The sequence below is a fragment of the Cebus imitator genome, unplaced genomic scaffold (assembly GCF_001604975.1).
Source record: "Cebus imitator isolate Cc_AM_T3 unplaced genomic scaffold, Cebus_imitator-1.0 Scaffold76, whole genome shotgun sequence".
Taxonomy (NCBI): domain Eukaryota; kingdom Metazoa; phylum Chordata; class Mammalia; order Primates; family Cebidae; genus Cebus; species Cebus imitator.
Window position 1 is genome coordinate 330,105 of NW_016107391.1, and position 6,044 is coordinate 336,148.

Here is a 6,044-nt window from a genome sequence, read left to right on the forward strand (position 1 = left end):
TTTTGTAGTTTTAGTAGAGACGGGGTTTCACCATGTTGACCAAGATGGTCTCGATCTCTTGACCTCATGATCCACCCGCCTCGGCCTCCCAAAGTGCTGGGATTACAGGCTTGAGCCACCGAACCCGGCCAATAATGTTCTTCTTGAAAGATACATGTACATGCATACCATCATTTAATGTCTCTTGTGTCTTCGCTTTCTCTTTCTTCAGTTTTGAAATAGAAGAGGCTGGCAGTGGTGGCTCAGGCCTGTAATCCCAGCACTTTGAGAGACCATGGTAGAAGGAGCACTTGAGTCCAGGAATTCAAGACCAGCCTGGGCAACATAGTGAGACCTTGTCTCTATAAAAAATAAAATGAAGCCGGGTGCAGTGGCTCAAGCTTGTAATCCCAGCACTTTGGGACACCAAGGTGAGATAATCAGTTGAGGTCAGGCGTTTGAGACCAGCCTGGCCTAGTTTTTAGTGAAACTCCATCTCTACTAAAAAATAAATAAATAATTTTTAATTAATAAAATAAAATAATAAAATATAAGAAGAATCAGGAAATCAGAGTGAGCCACAGTCTGGATAATTGACCTTTTGCTCCTATTGTACCCTGTACTTCTTCAAAACACTTGTAATGACTTTTCTGTGTCTTCTTAGCTGTGCTGTAAACTTCACAGAGCAAGAATTGGACTCTGTGGTTCTTTGCTTTTCTGGTGTCTAGCAGAACTCTGGTCCCACCTAGCCCCTCAATTTATATTTGAGTGATGAAAGGATGGTTATCTAGATAACAACAGGTTGTTGATGCTACTAGGAAAATATACAAACTTTAATATCTGTAACATTTTTAAAAAAATAAGCCCCGGGCCGGGCATGATGACTCACGCCTGTAATCCCAGCACTTTGGGAGGCCAAGGGTAGACAGGGCAGATCACCTGAGGTCAGGAGTTCAAGACCAGACTGGCCAACATGGTGAAACCCTGTCTCTAGTAAAAATACAAAAATTAGCCAGGCATGGTGACAAGCACCTGTAGTGCCAGTTACTCAGGAGACTGAGGCAGGAGAATGCCTTGAACCCAGGAGGCAGAGGCTGTAGTGAGCCAAGATCACACCACTGCACTCCAGCCTGGGCAACAGAGCAAGACTCCATCTCAGAAGAAAACAAACAAGGAAAAACAAAAACAGAGAACTTGGTCAAACACTCAGAATTGTTTCTTTCCACAGAAATCTGTAGTAAAAGACAAAAGATGCATACGACCTGAAGAGAAACGAGGGTATGTAACCTGATTGTGAATATGTTAATTACTTTTATACAATATTGCTTTTCCTCATGTAAACAGTACTGAAATGCTCAAAATGTCACTTGTAAGGAAGGAAGTGCCTGGGTACCTGTTTCTCCTATCTTTGGTGGTAGCTTCTTACAGAATGTTTGTTAGACTCCAAGCTAATCAAACAAACACAGTAAAAACCTGATTTACTGTTTGCACTAGCCAAGAAACATGTTATTTAAAAAAAATTTTTTTGAACAGTAACTGATTTATGAGCTTGTAAACCCCACATTAATATTTTTAAGGTGAAAGAAAAAAAAACTAAAAAAAAAAGAAAAAACAAAACAAATATTTTTAAGGTGAAAAAAGTTGAATCCCTAGCAAACAATGCATGCAATTAAAATATACTAATCTCATAAAAATAGAATTCCTAAACTCTTTTCTAAGCTTTTAAGAGAATAGTCACACATTATAAAATCAAACACTGATTTGAAAATATCCGTATACTTTTCTAATTATCACTTCAGGATGACTCTGTGTAAGTATATTCTGCATTAAGCTACAATGAAACCAAGTAAAAAAGATACTCATGAATTAGCTATGTATCATTGTATGCAGATTGTCCTCTAAAATAGTGACGTAGATATAAATTAGTTAAGGGAATGAAAATCTGAGCAATGATCTGCTGTCTCCAAAGGACTCACTGGTAAAGCCTCAAATGGACGACATGGCATGCTTGGGATAGCTGAGCCCTGCCATAGTCTGCAAACGTGGAGGAATGAGAGACTGATAGCGCTGCTAATCTGGTGGTAAATGGTGACTCTGACTACTGGTAAAATGTGACTGGAGTGTGGTGGTGAAGAATGGTGTTGACAAGGATTGTCGTGGCATCGGAAGAGGAAAATAACCTCTCCCCTCCTTAACACGATTTAAATATTTTGGAGGGTACGCTCTCCCTCGCTATATTGCTGCTTCTCAATCCCTTACAGCCCTCTTTTTTTGGGAGTGGGCAGGTCATTCACCCAGGCTGGAGAGCAGTGGCACAATCTCAGCTCACTGCAGCCTGCACCTCCCTGGCTCAAGTGAACCTCCCACCTCAGCCTCCTGAATAGCTGGGATCACCCACAGGCGTATGCCACCACACCCAGCTAGTTTTTTGTATTTTTGATAGAGACAGGGTTTTACCCTGTTGCCCAGGCTGGTCTCAAACCCCTGGGCTCAAGTGATACACCTGCCTCAGTCTTCCAAAATGCTGGGATTATAGGTGTGAGCCACCTTAGAACCCCCTTTTACCCCTTGTTGTTGTTAACTACTTTTTACTTACTACCTATAAGACAATCTGCTTAATGTTACTCTAGCTTTAATGTCCTTATTTGTCCAGTGGAGATCAAAATTAAGTTATTATAAAGTTTGAAGGAAATTGTACATATAGAGTGCTTAGCACAGTCCCTAGCACACAGAAAGTATTCAATATCTGTAAGTCATTGTTTCTGTGTGCCAAGCACTGAGCTCAACATTTTAACATACTATATCTCATTATTTTGATTTTTTTTTTTTTTTTTTGAGACAGGGTATCTCTCTGTTGCTCAGGCTGGAGTGCAGTGGTGTGATTTTTTTTTTAAGTAGTAACAGGTACATAGGTAACCAAAGTATAGAGCTTCTTTGGTGAATCTTCATCCTCATTACGTTTTCTGGACAACTGCACAGGTATGCGGGATGGGACATTTCTTAATCCTTTTGTCCAGACAGCATTGTTAGACCTGGTATCAATGCACACATCTGTAGTTCCCATGCCTTTCATGGCAAATTCCCATATCTTGTTGAATACCCGAGGGGCACACTTTTTGAAGCCAACTCCATGAATGCCCTTGTGAATGTTGGTATATGCTCAGGTCACCAGCTTGTTGATGGTAGAACTGTAATTCTTCTCGCCACCCTTCTTTGCAGGAGGCATTCTGAGGGGCCCAAGTTGGAAAGGAAGAGTGTGAGGGATTGCGGGAAAAGGGCAGTGGTGCAATTATAGCTCACTGCAGACTCCATCTTCTGCAGTGAGAAGAGACTCAAGTGATCTTCTCACCTCAGCCACCCTAGAAGCTGCAACTACAGGCACATACCACCATGCCTGGCTAATTATTTATTTTATTTTATGTTTTGAGACAAGGTCTCACTCTGCCACCTAGGCTGGAGTGCAGTGGCACAATCACGGCTCACTGGAGCCTCCACTTCCTGGGCTCAAATAATCCTCCCACCTGTCAGCCAGTCCTCCCACCTGAGTACCAGAACCACAGGCATAAGCTATCATGCTGGGCTAATGTTTGTGTTTTTTGTAAAGTCAGGATTTCACCATGTTGGGCAGGCTGGTCTCGAACTCCTAGGCTCAAGTGATCTGCCTGCCTTGGCCTCCCAAACTGCTGGGATTACAGGCGTGAGCTACCACACCCGGCCAATTTTTTTATTTTTATTTTTAGTAGAGATGGGGTCTTCATACATTGCCCAGGCTAGTCTCGAATTCCTAAACCCAAATGATCCTCCTGCCTTGGACTCCCAAAGTGCTGGGATTACAGGCATGAGCTACCGCGCCCAGTCATGAAAATCAATCCAAGACGACCAGCACTTCTTGCGTAGCACTTCAGAATACAACAGGTCATGATCACTTATAATCGGATAGGGCCAATGGAGATATGCAGACCCTAGTTCCAGGCCCACTCAGTAAGTGTGATAAATACTGAGAGGGGCATAGGGGGTTGGGGTTACTGAGCCTGTGCTGTGTTGACAAGTGTGGCAGTCAAACTTTGCATCCAGATTGGGCCACAATCTCTAGATGGTGTCTACACAGTCAGCAAAAGGGGCCCTAAGATTTAGTTGTTGCAAATGGTCACAAAACGGAGCATCCAAGGCACCTGGCATTCAGAAGTCCAGGGAAGAAGGGCACGGTGGCTCACACCTGTAATCCCAGCACTTTGGAAGGCTGAGGCAGGTGAATCACCTGACATCAGGAGTTTGAGACCAGCCTGGCCAACATGGCAAAATTCCATCTCTACTAAAAATACAATAATTAGCCAGGCATGGTGGCACACCCCTATAACCCCAGCTACTCGTCTGAGATGGGAGAATTGCTTGAATCCAGGAGGTGGAGGTTGCAGTGAACTGAGATTGCGCCACTGCACTCTAGCTTGGGAGACAGAGTGAGACTCTGTCTCCAAAAATTAAATTAAATAAAAATTTCAGGCTGGTGTGGTGGCTCACGCCTATAATCCAGCACTTTGGGAAACCAAGGCAGGCAGACAACCTGAGGTCAGGAGTTTGAGACCAGCATGACCAACATGGAGAAATCCCATCTTTACTAAAAATACAAAATTAGCTGGGCATGGTGGCACATGCCTGTAATTCCAGTTACTCAGGCGGCTGAGACAGGAGAGTCGCTTGAACCTGGGAAGTGGAGGTTGCAGTGAGCTGAGATCGCACCATTGCACTCCAGCCTGGGTAACAAGAGTGAAACTTTGTCTCAAAAAAATGATAATAATAATAAAATAAAATTCCAGGCAAGCAACCTCAGAAAGCTTATCAAGGAGTCACAGGTTCTCTAGTTGGAATAAGAAGTCAAGAGGATATAGTGGGTTGAATTGTGTCCCCAAAAAGGTGTGTCCAAGTCCTAATCCCTGGTGCCTGACCTGTGAATGTGATCTTATTGAGAAATAAAACCTTTGCAGATGTAACTGAGGATCTCATCTTGAGATCCTTAATGCAGTGTGATTATAGCTGAGTGGGCTCTAAACCCAGTGACTGGTGTCCTTATAAGAAAAGGGAGATTTGAGATATTGAGACACACAGGTGGGGAAGATCATGTGAAGACAGAGACAGAGCATGGAATGTTGTAGCCACAAGCTAAGGAGTGCCAAAAGTGTTGCCAGCAGACACCAGAAGGTAGGAGAGAGGGAGGGAATGGACTCTCCCTGGGGGCCTCCAGAAGGAATCAGCCCTTCTGACACCTTGGTTTAGCCTTGTGGCATCTAAAACTGTGAGAAAATTAATTTCTGTTCTTTAAACCACCAAGTTTGTAGTAACTGGTTGCAACAGCTCTGGTAAATTAATACAGAGGGGAACCTGCAAGGGCCCAGTCTGAAAAAGGAGCTGGAGACCAAGGTAGGTTACCAGCATGGAACCCAAGATACTCGGATGAGGGCTCCTGGAGAGAGACACTCGCATGTAAGGTAGAAACTCGATTCTAATGACCTAGGCACAATGACAAAGTCTAAATTAAAAAGGCATGGACAGGACTCGGTAAAAGGTCTAGATTTGAAGCAGAAAATGGGTCAGGAATAGGCCTAAAAATCAACACAAATGTCTTCATTTACGAGAAGGCAAAGCTCTAAAGAGACCAGAAGCTGAAACAGGGTAGTGTTTTGTTTTGTTTTGTTTGTTGTTGTTGTTTTTTAAGTAGAGATGAAGTCTTGCTGTATTGCCCAGGCTGGTCTCAAACTTGTGGGCTCAAGCAATCCTACCACCTCAGCTTCCCAAAGTGCTGGGAATACAGGTGTGAGACACCACACCCAGCAGGTTATAAAACGTCAATCAACAACTTCCTCTTTTTTCCCTAAGATTGGAACCAATTGAGAAATTGGAACCAATTGAGAAATAAGATATAGGATGCCAACAGATGGAGAGCAAGCTCTATTATTAAATATAGCCTCTGTTAATGCAAAAGCTGGCTGGGCGTGGTGGCGGAGGTTGTGGTAAGTGGAGATAGTACCACTGCACTCCAGCCTGGGCAACAGAGCGAGACTCCCTCTTAC

The 6,044-nt window shown here is 43.4% G+C and overlaps 1 non-coding gene across 1 annotated transcript; it reads right to left on the minus strand.

Moving 5' to 3' along the window:
- Positions 1–1,147: 1,147 nt before the first annotated feature.
- LOC119471850 lies at positions 1,148–1,261 on the minus strand. The gene has a single exon (XR_005200942.1). It is a non-coding gene; the product is annotated as a U5 spliceosomal RNA (small nuclear RNA).
- Positions 1,262–6,044: the final 4,783 nt, after the last annotated feature.